Raw genomic sequence first — 20,597 nt, forward strand, 5'->3', positions numbered from 1 at the left:
AAATTTGTTTGTAGTGCATCTAGTCAATAATTACACTCCAAGACAAAAAAAAGAAACGTACCACGAAAGAATTATCCGAATGGGACGGAAATCGGTAGATGTAATGTACATGTACAAAAAAACGAATAATTACTGTTTTAGAAAAATCGGATGATTTATTCAGGAGAAAGAGTCACCAAGTCAGTAATGCGTTGGTCCATTTCTGGTCCTCATGCAAGCAGTTATTCAGCTTGTTAAATGTTCTCCTGAGGGGTATTGTGCCAAGTTCTGTCCAATTGATGAGTTAGATCGTCAAAATCCCGAGATGGTTTGAGGGCCCTGCCCATGATGCTCCAAACGTTTCCAGTCTGAGAGAGATCCAGCAATCTTGCTGGCAAAGGTAGGGTTAAGCAATCACGAAAACAAGCAGTAGAAAGTCTCGCCGTGTGCGGACGGGCATTATATTACTGAAATGTAAGTCCAGTATAGTTTACTGTGGAGGGCAAAAACACGGGGCGTAGAATACTATCGGCGTATCGCTGGGCTGGTACGATGTCGCGGACGACAACCAAAGAGGTCCTTCTATGAAAAGAAATGGCACACCAGTAGACGACAGTCAGTTTGGTGTCCGACCGCTGTCGGGGGTCTCTCCAGGTACGTCATCGATGCAGTTCGAAGCAGGACTTGTCGTTGAAAACGATTTTCCTGCAGTAAATGAGATTTCAGGGCGAAGACGTGTGTGGAGACGCACCAGATAGCGGTGGGATACCAACCGATTGTCGCCCTCCATACTGCCCGACAACCAGGAGTGATTGTCTGGGGCGGCATTTCTCTTCATAGCAGGACCCCTTTGGTTGTTATCTGCTGCACACTTAAAACACAGCGGTACGTCGATGATATTCTACGTAATTTTTGTTGTTCTAGATGGCAAGCCATCCTGGACCTACATTTAAGCATGCCCGCCAGCAGACGGGGAGAATTTCTAATGCTCGTTTTTGTGCTTGCCAAACCCTACCTTGGCTCCCAGTTAAGAACGCTTGGAGCATCATGGGTAGGGTCCTCAAACCAACACGATATTTTGACGATCTAATGTACCAATTGGGCAGAATTTGGAATGGTATTCCCCAGAAGGACACGCAGAAACTCTACCAATCAATGCCAAGCCTAATAACTGTTTGTATAAAGGCCAGAGATGGACCAACGCTTTATTGACTTGCGCTATTTTTAAAACTGTTTCTCTTGAAAAAAATCATCCATTGACCGATTTCCGTCCCATTCGAATAAGTCCTTCGTAGTCCTTTTTTTGATTTTTTAATTTTTTTTAGTGAGTGTATTATTAAGATTGTGAATGGTTAAATTTTCCCGGCGTATAAACTGTTCAATTATTGAAATTGCAACCGACCAGAACAGTCTTAAACCCGCGCGGGGTAGCCGCGAGGTCTTAGGGAGTCTTATCACGGTTCGTGCAGCTCACCCCGTCGGAGGTTCGAGTCCTCCCTCGCGAATGGGTGGGTGTGTTGTCCTTAGCACCAGTTAGATTAAGTAGTATGTAAGCCTAGGGACTGATGACCTCAGGAGTTTGGTCCCATAGAACTTACCACAAATTTCCAATTTCCAACAGTATTAAGTCAGCAGATATTTAAACGGGTAACCTCACCGCCATACTCAAGTAGTCTCGCCGGACAAAATATAAGTCACTCCCCTTGAAAGAACATTCTGGTAGTTTCGAAAGAACATTCTGGTAGTTTCGAAGCGCTGTAGATGATGTAGAACAAATTTCAAACGGTCATGTGACTTTTCAGGGCTTATATTACGCGATGGCAGTGAAGTGGCGTGCATGCGCCTGTTGGTTGTGTGGAGTCAGTGCAGTAAAGTTGTTCGACTTAGAGGCGCAACGGAAAGGCAGAATGAAGTGTCGTGTTTGGATCTGCCCGTGAATAACTAAACCGTGAAAGAAGTTTCCCGATTTGTTGGTGTATCTGGAGCCGCGCTGCTGCTACGGTCGCAGGTTCGAATCCTGCCTCGGGCATGGATGTGTGTGATGTCCTTAGGTTAGTTAGGTTTAAGTAGTTCTAAGTCTAGGGGCCTGATGACCTCAGATGTTAAGTCCCATAGTGCTCAGAGCCATTTATTGGTGTATCAACGCAGATTATACAACGTGTCTACAAAGAAGAGTGTACCACTTGCAGCCGTGGAGCACGGCGTAAAAAGAAAAAGTGGTCGTAAGAAGATAGTAACAGACTGGGAGTGGATATGGGTGTCATGGCTTGTCAACGGCAATCATTTTCAAACCGGACAAGAACTGCTGTGAAGGCAAATCCATCTTAATGAGTTTCCGAGAGGCCGTTGCGAACGGAACTAAATGCATTAGGCGTTTGGAGTCATGTACCTCGCAAAAGCCCATTACTCACAGCGGGACATGAAGTTGCAAGATTTCAAGGGATAGTACACCACCGAAACTAGACAGTAGCTGACAGAGTGTGTAGTGCCGTCCGAGAGTCGCGATTTTGGCTCTTTTTCAAATGATGCAATGCTTCGATTGCACCAACGGCCCAGTGAGGCGTTTTACGCTCAGTGTGTGGACGATGTATCTCAGCTGGGTAGTGGTTTCATGAACTTTTCTAGATGTATATCGTACCTCGACATGAGGCGACTCATTCAGGTTACTGTGAAAACGATTCAGGCAGTTTATTTCAACATACTCTGCGACCAATACTTGCCTTTTCTTCTACATCTTCGTTACGGCGCGGGAACGTAACGGAGATGTTCAACAAACTCTAGTGTCAGTTGGTACAAGAGAGGCGTTGTGTAGAAGAGGTTTATTGCCCAAGTTATGAGAGAGTATTTTCCAACAGGAGTAGTAAAACTTATTACTTCCTCGCATGTACGTCTCTATCAATGACTATGGCGAGAAAATGAGAGAAATTGAGGACATTCGGAGTTTATCGGCAATTATTCTTCTCACGTATACTTCGCGAATGGATCAGGGAAGAGGGGAGTTCATAGTCGTATCAGAATTATTCTCCGCCAGATCCCGTCAGGATGCTTGCGGAATAGAGCTGTGGATGTAGAACGAATTACGGTTTGGCACGCGTCTCCTGTATCCCTGTGAGTGCACACCGCTCTCTCTAGCGGCTGGCGCAGTTCGTAACGATGCAGGACGTAAGCGTGTGATGTGCGACCGATAGCGGACGGTCGGCACTCGGCCCAGATTGATTCAGTGGCTTGTTGCCAATTTGACCTGCCAATCGAGAAATGTGAGTGACTACTGCTTTGGGCGCACACACGCGTCAATTGTACAAAGAGCTCTGATGTCCATCGCAAGCGCAGTTCTACTTCTCGTTGCCGATATGGACCATTCTACAACTTACAGGCGATGTTACTTTCCTCCAACTTTAATTTTATTCTATCCGTGTATACAGGGGAAACCCGAATAACGCCAACAAAATTTCGGAGATTATTTAAGGGACTTACAAACAATACAAATACGTAAAACCTTCAATATACTGAAATAACCCCACACCATCGATATTATTTTCAATATTTTCACTTGGCAACGCGATTTTACACGTTTAAGATATCGAATACGCGAAGAAAAGCGTGTGCAGCAATTATATTACCTGTAACAACAGAAAACAATGAAATAGAGGAAATTGCTGAAAAAGAGGAGCAATATGTCGCATGTTAATTTAATGACTGAAATCAGGATCACGTTCCCGAAATACGTCATAAGCTATTCAAATCAGTTCTGCATCGTAAGAAAAATTATTAATGTTGGGTACGTATCGAAATCGAGAAGAAAGCACATTAATGAAGGATCAGTCACTGTCGGCGAGAGATTAGGAGTAACTTCGAAAAATCTGGCGACATTCAGGTCATTAGAACGCTTGGAACTCAGTTCTGTAATATCAGCAAACACAGTTAGTAAATTATGACACAAAGGAATTACAAAAATTGACTGCGACCGGTCATTAATTGAAATCAATGGGGATGGTTGAAAATTTGTGCCGGACCGGGATTCGAACCCAGGTCTTCTGCTTACTAGGCAAATGCTCCGAACACTAAGCCATCCGGACACAGTGGTGATTGCAGCTGCACGGATTACCCCAGCACGTCTCCCATCAGGCCCAAATTCTCAACTTACCCACACACTACCAATGTAGTGCCCCTTGTCCATTATCCTCATTTCTCGCGGCATATCGCCGAACCCCGTAAGAAGTCGAACCCGGTATGCATATGCACTGAAGAAGTCATTGGCCCTCTCGCCTTCTTATATGCATATATATATATATATATATATATATATATATATATGATACCTGTTGTTTCGGTGATGTACGAAAGAACGCACTCCACATACTTACACAGTTATTAAAACTGTGTGGAAAACAGTGAATTAATTATATCTGCCTGGCAAGGATACATTCAGTGAATGAACGTAAAACGCTTTTTTATGTTTTTTGATGATTTGGTGAAACTCACAAGCATTTCGCAGATCTGTTACTAGTCATTGCAGATATATGACGTGTTTTTCGAAGTGGAAGCGGTTCTCCAAACAGTAGGGCAGTTCATCAACGTATACTATATTTTCAAATTAATAATACAAGCATTGTCACAGAGAATCATCCGTTGACCATCCTAAAGTAGTTTGTACAGGGTGTCTATAATTAAGCCTGCAGTTTCAAAACGCTGAAGAAAAGGACCCGTTGCTCATAATGACGTCAAATTTGAACATCATGTTAGTGTCGCAGGAGGAAACGCCATGGAACAAAATAAAAGTAACGAAAATTTTATCAATAGATGGTACTGTAGGCATCTTAAAGTAAATAGTGTTGGCTACAAATGCCAGATGAATTGCAATAAGACGGCATGTTTTGAGTTGCTTATTACACCATCCGTACTTTCCAGTGTGCTTGACGGCACAAGTTCGGCAGCCATCAGTTGTGGCACTGTTAGTTAAGTAAGTCCATCCACCACGGAAAGGCCGCACCACATCAGATGGGAAAAATCGGTTTTTAAGTGCCCTGAGGCCGAGGATCCCATAAAAAGCAAATGACATTGGTTTTTAATTGTCCTGGGGCCAAAAACCATATAAAACGCGAAATGACATCGGTTTCTAATTGTCATGAGATTGCTACAAGTTGAAATCGAGAAACACCATGTTCCATAACACATCGGAGTGTCCCGGTAGGTCACATTGAGAATGCGTTGCGTAATGCGTGCCTTCAATCCAACTACGTTCGTAAATGGAGCACTGACACAACACCTTTCCGATAACCCGACAGCCAGAAGTCGTACGAATTAAGATCAGGTGATCTGGATTGCAGGGAATAGGGAAATAAGGCGTTCTCGCCTCCCGCGCCCGGGTTCCCGGGTTCGATTCCCGGCGGGGTCAGGGATTTTCTCTGCCTCGTGATGACTGGGTGTTGTGTGATGTCCTTAGGTTAGTTAGGTTTAAGTAGTTCTAAGTTCTAGGGGACTGATGACATAGCTGTTGAGTCCCATAGTGCTCAGAGCCATTTTTGGGAAATGAGGGCTGAAAATTCTGTCACTTCCGAAGAGCCTCTGCAGAAGCCGATTCACTGGCTGTGCAATGTGTGAAGGAGTGCCGGCTTGCACAAAAGTAATCCTACGCACACACCCACGCTGTTCAAGGCTTGGAAGGAGGTTGGTGCGCAAAATACTGTCATAGCGTTTAATAGTGAGGGTTCGAATGCTGCCTCGGGCATGGATGTGTGTGATGTCCTTAGGTTAGTTAGGTTTAAGTAGTTCTAAGTTCTAGGGGACTGATGACCTTAGAAGTTAAGTCCCATAGTGCTCAGAGCCATTTTTGAATAGTGAGGGAACAGGTAACAGGACCCGCAGAACCCATTTCCTCAAAGAAAAAAAAATACGAACCCACGATACACGATGCAGCCGACACACACCACACAGGCGCGTTTGCAGAATGAAGTGGTTCCGGTTGATGTGCGTATGTATTTTTCCTTGCGCATATTCTGCAGTTCTGCGTATTGACATATCTCTGGAGGTGGAAATGGGCTTCATCTGTTCGCAGAATATTCCATGGTCAATCGTTGTCCGCTTCCATACGAGCAAGAAATTCCAAAGGCGACGTTTGCCTTGCTGGCAAGTCAGCAGGAAGCAAGTCCTGGAGACAAGAGACGTTGTATGGATTGCAATGCAGGATGTTCCGTAGGACTTTATGCACCCTGCACTGCATTTATACATACCACCGCTCATGTAATGCTGTGGCAACTCTTCGACAGGCGTCGGTTCAACTCCTTCTCTCCCTCTGCCACACTGCATTTCAAAAGAACGCCTGTTCGAAATGTAATCATTTTCTGCAGTTCCTTAGGAGACACCAGGCCCATGTTTTTTTTATTTTACTCTTGAGTGACTGGAACTTGTGCAGGGCTACTGGCGGATAGTCACCGTTTTTGTCAAAGAGCTTTACCAGTAGCTCGCGATCGTTCATGGAGACCGTCTCAGACACTAACTGAGGAACAGCCGTGTGCCACTTGTCTATTGACGTGCATATTGTGACCCTTCTGTTGGAAACTTGTCGTTAAAGTTTTTTTGTTCCATTGCGTTTCCCCCTACGTCAATAACATACTGTTAAAAAATTGACATCATTCTGCGCAATTGTTTTCTTTATACCACATTTTGAAATTGATACTTTTCTTGTATAGTCACCATGTACAATAATTACCCTTGCGTAGTCCTATTAAAATTGTTTTGTATTAAGACTACTTGAAAAATTAAATCAGAGGTACGGTACGCACAAGGCGAATTAAAAACAAACAATGCACATTGTTACCGTGTGGCTGGTTCACGAAGCTCTGTTAACATGTAAGTGGAGAATTGTCAGACCGTCAACACTCGACCTCTTGCGTTCAGTTTGTAGCGACAATACTGAGAATATCTCGAGGTCCATCACTACTGCTCATCAATGTTTCTAATATCTCATCCTGTTAATATATTGACGGTTTGGCAATACTATTGAACATGTGAGGGCCACTTTACGGATATTTGCGTATTTTGGTACAGGAGACGCGTGGTTTATGGTAGCTCGTTGCGGAGGAATGATGTCATTATTATTTGTTCTATACGTATTTCTTAACCCCATTTACCTTTGCCCTTACGAAAGTACCCTCACACTATCTATAAAATGCAATCACCAGAACGTATAACACAGCATAGCAACAGTCCTCACAGGCAGAAGGCGAATAGTCAAGTACTATGAGTGAATGTAACGAGTTTGTTTACAAGCGCACACTATCGACCTCTGTACTGTTGTGCGGTTATTTTTCGTGAAATAGAGATGCATGAATAAATGGGAGTAAGAAAACAAACGAAGTGCAAGTACTCTATAACGAGGCCCCAGATATCCCAGATCCCTTACACAAAATTCTTGAAAAATAACCCTGAACAATTCCTTAAATTTTTCGATGATTTTCGGGTTATCACCTATACATAGCTGTACGATCTGCTAGGCCGATTGTAGACGGATTTACAGTGTCATTTGGTGCAACTACTAGGAAAAAGACGGTAAGCATTAAAAAAAAAGATTGTCTGTGAAACGTCTCCTTAGAAAAATTAATGAATTACTGTGCTGATAAACCTCTTACATTATTTGATTTTCAAACAGCTGAGCAGAACTCAGCGTACTCAGACATTTCGCTCTTTACCTATTCTGATCAACACTAAACTGACACACAATATTTTTGGCGCAACGCAATCTGACTTTGAAAAATACCTACAAAAGAACCTATACCTTTCATGAATCACTTACCTCACAAAAATCTTCGTTACTCGAACTACTGCAATACAGCGAGCGCCACTACTGCCAGCTAAATAAAAGATTCTAACTACTGAAGGGACTAACTACTGATAGGCATAGTTAGCAAATGCAAGATTTTGATAAAGAACAAACAATGTATTTACCTTAATAGTGTTCAAAAGTCATTATATATATATATATATATATATATATATATATATATATACATCAGTTCATGATATCCAGTATTACAAATTTACTGTCTCTGATGGACACACGTCCAGATCATCCGCTCTCAAAACTCCGCCATCTCTCTCCCCACAACCACCACTGCTGGCGGCTCCCCTCCAACTACGCAACGCTACGCGCTCTTAACATCCAACTGCCCACTGCAATAGAGAATTTTTCAACAGTGCCAACCAGCCACAGACTGTACACAGCACAGCCAGTGATTTTCATTCAGAGCGCTACGTGGCGTTACCAACATAAAAATCTAAACAGCTTACTTACATCTGGAATGAAAATTGCCCGCAGTTGCACTAAATTATGTTTATTTTAAACCTTGTTCATGGTTTTTCTGCTATAATAATACAGCATTCTTCAGAAGTCCTAAAAAATGATCAAAAACATCTAGACCAGTGATACGATCTACACATAAACTTCAAAATTACGTGAGTGATAACATATTACATACATACACACTAATAAATGAAAAATGTATTAGCCCAGCGGCTGCGTTAAGACCAATAAAGTAACTTCAACAGACATAAGCCTGTTTCGAAAGTAAGTAAAATTACATATGGTACAGTATGTACTCCTCCACTAACTCTGTTATACTGGGCGCACGGTCGTCTAGTATGCCGCACCCCGCGCACCATCATAGGTGGCGCTCACCACGGTTCAGATGGTTCAAATGGCTGAGAGCACTATGGGACTCAACATCTGAGGTCATCAGTCCCATAGAAATTAGAACTACTTAAACCTAACTAACCTAAGGACATCACACACATCCATACCCGAGGCAGGATTCGAACCTGCGACCGTAGCGGTCGAGCGGTTCCAGACTGTAGCGCCTACAGCCGCTCGGACACTCCGGCCGGCCTTCACCACAGTGAGTTACATCATACCGTTTATCTGGCAACTAGTCAGTACATACGACAATAAATTAATAACAAGCCTACATGCAAATGAAGGACCATATACTTACTAATACGAATGTCCAACAGATGAAATACTGTTGCATAAGCTCATTAGAGTGGTAGAACTTTAACAATTTCATATAACAAAGTTTGTCGTATCACAATTTGATGCATGATTCAGAAACAAGACTAATGCTGTAATAGCTTATAGGGCTGATTCTGCCAGTCGCCCGTAATCGTTGTACGTAGCCACACTACCAATGATTGACATTAGTTCTACGACTAGCACCCCAGTGCTTGAGTGCGTTAACATGGTACAAGGTAACATATCTGTCTCAACACAAACCACTGCTAACATAAACGCAGCTCATGACTCCTTGTGACAAATTCCTACTGGAGTATTGCGCAAGTCTGCTTCAATATGGTATATGAGCAAGTTTCCCTAATTTATTATAGTGATCCTCACCGGCTTTCACGTGGTAATATATTGAGAAAGGTGTATGAACTCAGAAATAAATTTTACTCTTTTCTTATTCAAGAGAGACTTTTAGTTAGTAGACAGTGATTTTGTTTTGAAGCTGTCGTATCTTTGTGGCGTCTTTGAAAAAATCATTTCATTTTATGCATTCCATCAAGATAATGAGACCCACATTCTGCAACTGTCAGGCAAAATTTCAGCCTTTAATAGTAGACTACTGCTGTGGGAGAAGAAGTTGATAGACAAAGATATGCATCACGTTTCCTGTTCTTCACACGCTTTTAGAAGACAATGACTTTCAATTGAGTGAAGGATTCAACTAAGTTTTTGTGAACATTTAACTTAGTAATTACTTTCTGAAGTGGATAAAAGATCCTTTCAGTGCAGAACTCTCATCAACACTTAACACTGAAGGACAAAAGAAATTAATAATTAATAGATATTTCTTCACACACCACATTGATATCTAAATTCATTTCCTCATCACAGCTTCATTTTTGGTGCTTGGTGAAACTAGAATATCTGGAAGTAGGTAACAAGGCCCAAAATGTTCAGATACCTTTTGGAACGTCCCACTTACGTGAGGCAGCTTTTTCATCGTTGCCAGTCGTCAACATGAAATACAGACAGCGAATGAACTTCGAGTAAGAGATGCGAGTCGCGATTTCCAGTCTTACGCCGAGGTTTGAAGCACTGATGATGAATCCTTCCCATTGATTTCGTTACAAGAGTCAGATGTAATAACATTGAAAGCTGATTAAAACCCTTCACCTTAGTTTATTCCGTATTATGTTTGTTAAATAAGGGTCGTCTAATCATGTGAGAAGTATAGCAATTGGATTCATATATGGAAGTCGATATTACAGTTATCAAACATTTCTACAGATTGAAAACCAAGCCGCAATGTTATTGCAGTGTGACTCTTGAAAAATGAAAACACAGAAAACTAGCGTGAAATACTGAAGTTAATTATGTGGGACTTTGATATCGTTTGCAAGAATGAAAGAAGAACAAAACCAGAGTTCCACATGTGCACAACTTGCACTTTCAAATTAACTAAAGAAAATAAATGAATGAACTCCGCATCCTAGACGCACAAGGGACCCGCCAAATGCAAACTGCATAGAGTGCGGACTCTGAAATATGGAACGTACGTTTCAAACAATTAGCAAAAGTGACACATCTTCCAACTGCACAGTCAGCACAAACAACAGCCAGGAAGCGTGTCATAAGAATCCAAATTCTGTGTTCTCAACCAAAGGTGAAGAGGCAACATCATGCTTGTACCCCGTGTGACAAATGAAAATGGGCCTAGAAGCTTGGAAGCAGAGGGGAAAGCTGCAAAAGTTGCCGTCACTTGGCCTACAAAGGAGTATAAAAAATATATTTCGTTGTTACCGAGTTTGAACGGTCTAATTCAGTTGGCAGACATAGCTTACACAAAGACTGGTAGGGGAGGGGAGGCAACACACAGGACTGGACGAATAGAAGTGCTGTTTAGATGGCACTAAACATCTCATGGGAACGAAACGGTGGGATTCTTGTTCACATCCATGCTGAACAGATGCTTGCGTCATCTCAAGTGGACACTTGGCAACTAGGGCATCCTTACAGCCGCGTCAGCTCCATAGTGAACATGGTATGTCCTGGAATTCGCTTCCTTGAATGAGAACCTTTCAGATACCACGTAGCAACTTTCACTGCCAGCTTTAATAATGAAATAAGTGTAACTAAACTGACGAAGGAACATGAAACGGTCTGTACCAGTCATGTTACAAGTTTATTTACGTCTCGCTTCGAATTGAATGTGATATACGAAAAGAGCCGAGGAATTTATGTTCAGATCAGGCGTCAAAACGTTTGGAAACCACTGGGCTAGGCAGTGGGTCGGAGTATCCCCTTTCCGATAATGAACAGCCCTCAAATTAACCCAGATAGCAATGGAACGCGTCCGACATCCGTACGTGGTACTGTCCTGTACACAACTGACCGACCTTTCTGGTGACCCTGCATGCTTCAGACGCCCTCTGTTGCCTGTGTGTCACCACTCTTCTACGACGATTATCATTCATCAAACACACCCTGCACTTGTCGCTGAAGACAACCCTATACCTTTCATCCACGACATAAGATAGCCTTGAAAATACGATGATATGTAATACGTCGTCTTATTGGGACTTCACAATGAAAGAAGCTGTAGAAACTCGAATATGCACCACTAAATTTATCTAAGACAATGTCAGTAATCTTGGTAAAGCATGAGGTCGTACGTCACAAATGGTGTTCTCTCATAGAATCGAAGGGAAGAAACGGTGCTGGCCGCGGTCTATATTCTCCTTCCGTCACGTACTATTTTCAAGAAACTATACTGGAAGGTATGGGAGTCTGAACTCGTTTCACCGCCTGTTTACTGCATTTGTGCATGCAAGTCACGCTACAAGTGACGATATTCCACTAATAGAGAACCTGATCATCGCTACATAAAACATACACCCCGGTTCCAACAGTCAGATTCTGACGAAGAAGATGGTGAAAATCGGAAAATTCAATTCTTAACTATGATGTGACGCGGCTTGAAAACCGAAAACAATCCTGAAAACTTGCGGTTATCTTTCTTTCAACCTGCGAGCTTTATAAACGGTAACGTAGCATCTCTAAGTCAATAGTCTTTCGGAGACGTAATATGGCATGAGACGAGAAGAGAGGTAAACAGTACCAAAATTCAATTCATTTTTGTTTAGATCTGTTGATTAGTTTGCGTTGGTTATTTCCTGTTCATCAGAGAAAGACCGCCAAGCATGAATTTCTCTCTGCTAGATGTAATGACCACCTTCCGCACTAAACGAACGGCTAGTCGCCTACCCACTGGTTGTGTATTCGTATTTTCCGTACATTGTGAGTCACGAAACATTCGGGAAATAATAGCCGCATTGTTCACCTAACAGTTATTCACAAAAGCGGTGCCCAAATTGTTCCGCAGCTTACATCGATCGATGCCCTGTGTTAATTAATCTCCTTCTGCCTGTTGTTCGCTTTTGTTATCGCATTTCGGTGCATTACTTCATTACCTGAATTTCTTCAGGCCTCCACCACTTAAACAGAGGAAAAACTTTTGCAAGACTTTGTAAATTCTCCTCACCTCGCCCTCTCTTCGTCATCTGCTGAGATTCTGAAGACTTGAAAACAGGGGCTTTGTTCCCTAATTTCCCTTTGAGGCAGAGTGACCGCCATTTTACATCATCTTGTTTCCTGAGGCATTTACCGGTCTCCGTCGGGTAAGATACAAGTGGGGTAGAACTTGCAGCGAGCGAAGTAAGCTGCTTTGCTCACAGATAGGCGTGAGTTACAAGCGATTCCTATCAGTCAGTATCTGATGGAAGGAGTATCCTTCCATGACTTAAATGATGTTTCCGTATATCTCTGTTATAATCTCAAGTTACATTCGTTGTTGCGAAGGCTAGTAGATGACTGCGTGCTCTATTTGTCCATGCAGAAACTCTCGAATTCTTTTACGCTGATTACTACTGTTACGGCCCAAAATAGTAAGGAGTCGTGAATTATAAATTTTTATTAAAACTCATTAACATTGCCGCAGGCAAAATCAAGTCGCGCCAGAGATTGAGGTGGATGCAGGAACACTACAACACCATCTGATGAGTGAGAAAACGCATTCATCAGAAAGAAGACTGCGGCAAAAAAACGAAGGAAGCGTGACAAACATATTCGTTAGCTCATAAGAGATGCTGCAAGGAACTCTTATCTCTAACACAAGAGCTCATAACAAGGAACAGACGCAATAGTTAACAGCCTGTTAAGTGAATACAGCAGATTAAGGATGTTATGTTACGTTATGTTATGTTATGTTAACCGGGGACCTAGAAACGACGAAGACGCTCCGTCCTCGCCGCAGCCGCAGTGGTCCACAATCCCACGACGACTACTACAGTCCACTTCACCCCTTCGCCACCCCACACCGAACCCAGGGTTATTGTGCGGTCCGGCCCCCAGTGGACCTCCCCAGGGAACGTCTCACACCAGACGCGTGTAACCCCCTATGTTTGCGTGGTTGAGTAATGGTGGTGTACGCGTACGTGGAGAACTTGTTTGCGCAGCAATCGCCGACATATGTAGCTGAGGCGGAATAAGGGGAACCAGCCCACATTTGCCGAGGCAGATGAAAAACTGCCTAAAAACAATCCACAGACTGGCCGACTTACCGGACCTCGACACAAATCCGCCGGGCGGATTCGTGCCGGGTACCAGGCGCTCCCTCCCGCCCGAAAAGATTAAGGATACATGCAGTCATTATGAACTGAGCCTTACATCAAACTAGCTCTCTTTAAATATCGCAGTTCTTGCGATGAGCTGATGATCGGAGTCGATGGGATTGACATTAATAGCACTTGATTCCATGATAATGATACTGTAGTGAATGTATGTCCTAGATCAGCCTCAGCCAAGAATTGCGCCCGGCGGGTGCGCCCGCGCCCCGCGGGCGCTAGGCTGTGTAGTTCAGCGCCCCGTCCGCGACCGTGTGTCGCTGGTGTCGCCATAGGAGCGAGAGAGAGAGAGCTGCGGGCCGAGTCAGACCTCACACTGCTCTGCGCTGGACTGTCCCGCAATCAGATCCAACGTATACAAAATAATAGAGGAAGCGCACCTCTGTAAGTGAGGCCGATGAGCGCTAAAACAAGCAAACCATTTACCGTTTAGGTAACAACTAGTGTTCGTGTGGCAGAATTACTACGCAAAGCTTTAGACAACAATATCCAAAACAAGAATCGAAGAACATCTTAGTTGTTTTCTGACCCACAGGTTCATTCTATTAGTACTGCACATGCACACTCGTCATATGTACGATAGGCGTCTTCTGAAAAATATATCAGTTTCTTAAATGAACTAGAGTCATAAATATTCAATTTTAGAAATAACTTTATGTAAGGGATACAGAGTCTCATTCTTACTGTTAGCAGCTACAAGTAAATATTTTTTGTTATACTTCGGGCTACATCTCTTTGTATCCCTTTTCAGAGTTTAGAAATCGGATCCTTAGTTTGCTGTTTCGTACGTAATAATTTTAACCGACCAAGTTTGAAAACTTATTAAAAATAGAATTAAGGTTATGAAGCTCTTTAATTGTTACAGTCAACATTGTTAAAGAAGACAATTAACATTTTACACTTTTTTCTTTTTCGAGGAAACGGTTTTGTCAATGTTTGGTACAATATTCCCTGAGACTGATAACCTCAAAGAATTAGTCAAATTTTTATCGCCAAATAATGAACGGTTCTTAGTTTTAGCAAGCTTTAAAATAGAGAGAAAGCTCTCACAGATATACGTGGAACCAAATGTTGAGAGAACTTAGGCCGCGTGCTTGTGCAAAAGAGGATATTTCTCTCGTGGAAGACAGCTGTAAAATTCATCCAAAGTTTTACACATGAGAAAGCGGTTCTTCAGGCGGATATCGCACTGCAGGTCAATCAGCTCTACTTGAAGCACTTGTGAGGCGTCCTATGCCGAAGGGAAAACGGGCGAACAAATATATCTAAGGCCAGTTGAAGCTCACTTATCTCCAAAAATCTGTTTTCAAACCGTTCTTGTGATTCGCAAATGATTGCAACATAATCTGAAAAATCCACATCTTCTTTAACACTGCAGGAAAGTGTCCACAATTCTTTTCGCGCAATTGTTTTTCCCACAAAATAAGTTATTTTTTTTAAAAATGCTTGAATCGTGTGCACTAAATCAACGACATAGTGATTTTCGCGTTGCAGTGAAATGTTCAAAGTATTTAAATGACCAGTAAGGTCACTCAAAAAAGCCAAATTCGCCACCCACTTAGGATCACAAAGTAATTCTTCTAGACGTCCTTTCATTTCCAGAAAGGTATTTATTTCGCCCCTAAAGGAGAAAAAACGAGGAAGCACCTTTCCTCTGCTCAGCCATCTTACTTCGGTGTGGTAGGGGATGTCCGGGTATTTCGTTTCGATATCAGCCAGAAATTCCTTAAATTGGCGATGTGTGAGTGCATGCGAGCGAAGATAATTAACCGTTCGAAGAAGTGTCCATAACATTTTTTATGTTGACAATCTTCGCACAAAGTGCCTCCTGGTGTATCAGACAATGGACTGTCGCGAATAAGGAACAGCCAACTTCAGCCATTTTTGACCTCACGTAACTTAGAAATCCAGTGCGTATCCCTCGTAGCGCAGGGGCTCCTTCCCTAGTTACACTGGTCAGGCGTTCCCAGTTTAAACCCATTGACTCTAACACGTTTTCCATGGCTAGAAAAATATCCAAGCCCGTGGTTGTGTCTTTTAATGGTATAAGATCGAGAAATTCTTCGGTGACACGCAGATTGTCGTCGACACCTCGAATGAATACGACGAGCTGAGATATGTCCGCAACGTCCGCGGGCTCGTCAAGAGCGATAGAAAGTGAAATGAAGTTTGCCGCACTCTCCAGTAATTGCTGCTCCATATCTGAGACCATATCTTCGACTCTGTGAGCAACAGTGTGAGGCGAAAGAGCTATTTTTTTCAAATTTTTCCGTGAGGTCTGCAGGACAAACACAAGCCGCCGTGTCGACCAGGCAATCCTTGATGAGATTCCCAGCAGCAAAGGGTTTCCCTGCTTTCCCTATTCTCAGCGATCATTTGTAACTTGCGCACAAACTTTGCCCACCCGTTTCCAGCTCGTACCACGCCAAAAACGAACATACAATTAATTTTGTACAATCCTGTTTTTAAAACACTTTTATCATTGTAACAATTAATTGTTTCATTCATTGAAAACCAAATAAAAAACTAACAAAAAAGATTGGTTTTAGATGCGTTTTCCCCCAGTTCCGCTGAAAAGGACAGCGATGTGTGGTCGCAAAATAAATTTTTATCTATTGCAATATTTGCATACAGCGGCATGGCGAAGCTCGGCGGGCGGTCTGCACGGCCAGCACAGCGACACGGCTCGGCCCCTGCGACAACACACGAATTCGCCCGGGGCGCTGGCCGCGGGCGATCGCGGGCGCTAGCGCCACAGGGGCACAGTTTGGACGAGCCTGTCCGAGATGCTCCAGCGCAGTCTATGAACTAGCCAAATATGTAGTCTAGATGATGATCTCCACTTTATGAACTTCCTGCTGCTCGCCACCTACTGGCTACTGATGGGGAAACTGATTGTCTCTTGAGAACACCTCGGAGAGGAAGCCAGCAACAGGGCCTCGTGGGTTCCACGTTCCTGTTCAACATCCAGCTGGCTCCGAGTACTCAAACATGCCAGGCAGGAAGGGAGGAGATTAACTGATCACACGACTACCGACACCAGATACATCACTGATGGGTCATAAACAGACATCGTATTATTCAGTGTAGGACGGACGACACTCCAGCAGCCAGCAGGCGTTTCGAAGAATATAGAAAGCTACGGATCGGACTGAAGCAACGCATTCGCAATGCCAAAATCAGGCACGCTCGCTCCCTTGTAAGCAATGATCTGAGCCCACGACTTTTCAGGTCTCAGCTAACAAATTAATTTATTTCTTCTCAGCACCTACGAATACCCCCCCCCCCTCATACGACTGATAATTATCGTTCACAAGAATCCCCTAACTGGATAACTAACCATGATACCTTTCGTCTAAAACACGTAACAATAAATACTGCAAGAAAAGCAATAACGAGAATCTCCTCTGATGCGATAGGAAATGAGATTATCAATATAATCATGATTAAGAACGTTGCCAATATCTTAGTACTTGTCTTAACTGACACATCTAACTCGTCCCTCGTGAACGGAATTCATCCCACAGCTTGGAAAAGAAGCATAACCCGACCCATCCTTAAGATCGAAAACCCGCCACTCCCTAGTGATTACCGACCAATTAGCATACTGCCTGCTGTTTCCAAAGCACTTGAATATATTGTTCATGATCAAATCACTGAACACCTGCATGAATTCAACCATATGACAAATTTCAATCTGGTTTCCGTAAACACCACAGCACAAACACTGCCCTAATTAAAGTAACTGATGACCTGAAATATGCCATCGACAGCCTAAAGGCAACAACAATATTGACGCTACCAGGATTCAGCAGAGCTTTTGACACTGTAACTTCGACATATTGCTCAGAAAAATGCGACAGCTTAATTTCTCAGCTACAATGTATTCCTAAGGAGTGCCACGAGGATCAGTCCAAGGCTCACCTTTGATTTCCTTATATGTCAATGACATATTGTCAGTTCTGTCCTCCTGTAAATATCATTTCTATGTCGACGACCTCCAGCTTTACCAAAGCGTCAAACCCGAAGAGATAAACACTACAATCTTTCAGATGAATGATGATCTGTCTTCACTGGTAACATGGGCGAAAACCCTGGGGCTTAAACTAAATGCAAAAAAGACACAAGTAGTCTTAATAGCGCATCAGAAATTAAGAAGTTCAGGTTTCCGCGAACGGATGCCTCCTATTCTGCTCGACGATATTCCAATATCATATCAGAAAACAGTTAAACACTTGGGTGTAACTCTGGATGTGTATCTCAAGTGGGCAGAGAATACAGTCGCAGTGTGCCGGAAGACGTCCGCTTGTCTCTATGCTCTCAAAAAGTTTCGGAACGTATTTCCTCAGAACGTGAAACGCCAGCTCGTGCAAGCATTCGTTCTACTGAACCTTCACACTGTGATGTAATTCATCATGGCATGGTTGGAACTAACCATGAATGCCTGTGTGCGTTACACCTGCAACATTCGCCAATATCATCATGTTAGTGCTTCATACTCCCAGCTATGGTGGCAGCAGCCGGATAAATTGCGTGACTACCACACTCTATGTCTACTTCACCGGCTCCTCATTGTGCAAGCACCCCAGTACCTTGCTTCAGAGATTAAACACCTTTCATGCCATCGTAATCTAAACGCGAGGTCACTTTTATTGGTATCCTAACCGTGCCCATTCACGAAACAAAAACATTTGCGAAGTCCTTCTCTGTTGCCGCTATCCGCCTCTGGAACAGACTGCCCCATAGTTTGCGCAAAATCCAATCCCCTACATCTTTTAAGAAAAAATTGAAGCATTTTCTATTAACAACCTCATAACCTTTTTCACAAAATTAATGTACAAGGCCAATGTTCCCCTCTGTAAAATATCAAAGCTAATGTCTCCTATCTTTCTCCTTCCTCTATCTTCATTAGCCACGCAATCTTCTTTTCCCGTATGTTTCCTAAACTGTGTATCATCCCGTCCCTATTCTACCCCTCTCTTCACCATCAGTTTCCCTCATACCCATGGCTGCTGGCACTCCTATCTAAAATCTGTCTTTATCATAATGTCTAATTATTTTTGTACTTATCATCTACTTATATAAACTGTATGTGTATGTACTTTGCAGGGTGTACGTTTGTAATTTTTTGGTAGATGTGGTTTAACATGCCTACTAAAACATGAAAGCAGAATATATACACTCCTGGAAACTGAAATAAGAACACCGTGAATTCATTGTCCCAGGAAGGGGAAACTTTATTGACACATTCCTGGGGTCAGATACATCACATGATCACACTGACAGAACCACAGGCACATAGACACAGGCAACAGAGCATGCACAATGTCGGCACTAGTACAGTGTATATCCACCTTTCGCAGCAATGCAGGCTGCTATTCTCCCATGGAGACGATCGTAGAGATGCTGGATGTAGTCCTGTGGAACGGCTTGCCATGCCATTTCCACCTGACGCCTCAGTTGGACCAGCGTTCGTGCTGGACGTGCAGACCGCGTGAGACGACGCTTCATCCAGTCCCAAACATGCTCAATGGGGGACAGATCCGGAGATCTTGCTGGCCAGGGTAGTTGACTTACACCTTCTAGAGCACGTTGGGTGGCACGGGATACATGCGGACGTGCATTGTCCTGTTGGAACAGCAAGTTCCCTTGCCGGTCTAGGAATGGTAGAACGATGGGTTCGATGACGGTTTGGATGTACCGTGCACTATTCAGTGTCCCCTCGACGATCACCAGTGGTGTACGGCCAGTGTAGGAGATCGCTCCCCACACCATGATGCCGGGTGTTGGCCCTGTGTGCCTCGGTCGTATGCAGTCCTGATTGTGGCGCTCACCTGCACGGCGCCAAACACGCATACGACCATCATTGGCACCAAGGCAGAAGCGACTCTCATCGCTGAAGACGACACGTCTCCATTCGTCCCTCCATTCACGCCTGTCGCGACACCACTGGAGGCGGGCTGCACGATGTTGGGGCGTGAGCGGAAGACGGCCTAACGGTGTGCGGGACCGTAGCCCAGCTTCATGGAGACGGTTGCGAATGGTCCTCGCCGATACCCCAGGAGCAACAGTGTCCCTAATTTGCTGGGAAGTGGCGGTGCGGTCCTCTACGGCACTGCGTAGGATCCTACGGTCTTGGCGTGCATCCGTGCGTCGCTGCGGTCCGGTCCCAGGTCGACGGGCACGTGCACCTTCCGCCGACCACTGGCGACAACATCGATGTACTGTGGACACCTCACGCCCCACGTGTTGAGCAATTCGGCGGTACGTCCACCCGGCCGCCCGCATGCCCACTATACGCCCTCGCTCAAAGTCCGTCAACTGCACATACGGTTCACGTCCACGCTGTCGCGGCATGCTACCAGTGTTAAAGACTGCGATGGAGCTCCGTATGCCACGGCAAAATGGCTGACACTGACGGCGGCGGTGCACAAATGCTGCGCAGCTAGCGCCATTCGACGGCCAACACCGCGGTTCCTGGTGTGTCCGCTGTGCCGTGCGTGTGATCATTGCTTGTACAGCCCTCTCGCAGTGTCCGGAGCAAGTATGGTGGGTCTGACACACCGGTGTCAATGTGTTCTTTTTTCCATTTCCAGGAGTGTAGAATGCCTGTTTATATGGCCGGTTAAATAAATAAATACTTGGCTCTGCCGACGCTGCTGTGGGAAGAACGACAACTAGTAAAGACTGTGAATAAATGATTGAACTGTAATAATGTTTTACTAGTGTCGAAGATGCTTCAGAGGTTCCCTACAGATATCCTGACTTCATCCAGAGGTGCCTCCGCTCGACCCCTCTGTCCTACTTTGTTTTCGAGACTAACAATAGAATTGTGAACCATAGTCAATATAGTCAATATCTTCGCCGAAATTTGCTGAGGTGAGGTTCAGGGGGAACAGTTCTTGAAGAGAGGTGTACGACTATAAGAAGACCAAAAAGTC

At 43.9% G+C, this 20,597-nt stretch overlaps 1 protein-coding gene and 1 non-coding gene across 2 annotated transcripts in view; one reads left to right on the forward strand and one right to left on the reverse strand.

Moving 5' to 3' along the window:
* The window catches only part of LOC126188636 (multiple PDZ domain protein), a 1,242,986-nt gene that overhangs the window by 670,085 nt on the left and 552,304 nt on the right, over nt 1–20,597 (forward strand). The gene's annotated exons all lie outside the window — the stretch shown is intronic.
* On the reverse strand, nt 3,983–4,055 carry Trnat-agu (transfer RNA threonine (anticodon AGU)). Its single transcript has one exon. It is a non-coding gene; the product is annotated as a tRNA-Thr (tRNA).

The sequence above is a fragment of the Schistocerca cancellata genome, chromosome 5 (assembly GCF_023864275.1).
Source record: "Schistocerca cancellata isolate TAMUIC-IGC-003103 chromosome 5, iqSchCanc2.1, whole genome shotgun sequence".
NCBI classification, from domain to species: Eukaryota; Metazoa; Arthropoda; class Insecta; order Orthoptera; family Acrididae; genus Schistocerca; species Schistocerca cancellata.